Genomic DNA, 978 nt, shown 5'->3' with positions numbered 1-978 from the left:
TACGTGATCGCCGGGCTCGACGTCATGTAATCTCTCAGTCCACTCAGTCAAAGCACATCAGCAATTCAGCAAAAGAGTGGGGGCAACCATGCAGAAAGAGGGAACTTTCTCACAATACACAATACATGCCAACAGACCCGATTCAGGAGGGAGACTGCTGATATTTTTAGCCAATAGTAGCTTTATTTTAGCTGTCACCCGCCTGAAATAGCCTCTTCTTCAATAGAAGTTAATAGGGAAAATACAGTTCCCCGATTTTTTCCCAAATTCTCCCACTTTCATGGCGTCAACTTGCTGGAATGTATGGAATATAGTAAAACCTTTAAAAAAAACTTAACTCTGAGAGAGCCCATCCAGAATGATCAATAAACGGTTCAACTGTCACAACAGAACTTGTTCTGCTCCAAACTTTAAAGGTCACAGCAAAAGAGTAGATTAAGGGGAGGGAAGGGAAGGAAATGGTGCCAGGATAAATGAGAACAAGCATTTGCAATGCAATAGGTCTCGCATTAGGAAAGTTTGAGCTATTGGTATTGTAAATGACAAATGTTTTATTTATGTGTTGGTTTTGAAAATAGCGAAATTAATAGCTTTGTCATTTACAATGTCAATAATTTTAACTTTCGCAAATGTGACACCTATAGCATTTGTAATGCAACATGTGTTGTATTTACGTGGCTTAGATGCATTGATATTACAAATAACAATGGCTTTTAATTTTTTTAAATAATTAAATAAAAATTATTGGGCCAGATGTAGGAAGGCTATTACCGGTCGGTAACGGCCGAAATTAACGAATTTGGTAATAGGCTTTTCTGATGTACTGGCTGAAAATAAGGATTCGGTAATTTACTGAATCGGTAATTTAAGGAATCGGTAAATTACCGATTTCTTAAATACAGATTCGGTAAATTACCAAATTCCTAATGTAGGGAGCACTTATATGAGTGCTTATCCATGTTAGGATTCGTTATTTAC

The sequence above is a fragment of the Lissotriton helveticus genome, chromosome 7 (assembly GCF_964261635.1).
Source record: "Lissotriton helveticus chromosome 7, aLisHel1.1, whole genome shotgun sequence".
NCBI lineage: Eukaryota > Metazoa > Chordata > Amphibia > Caudata > Salamandridae > Lissotriton > Lissotriton helveticus.
This window is presented reverse-complemented; position numbering follows the sequence as displayed.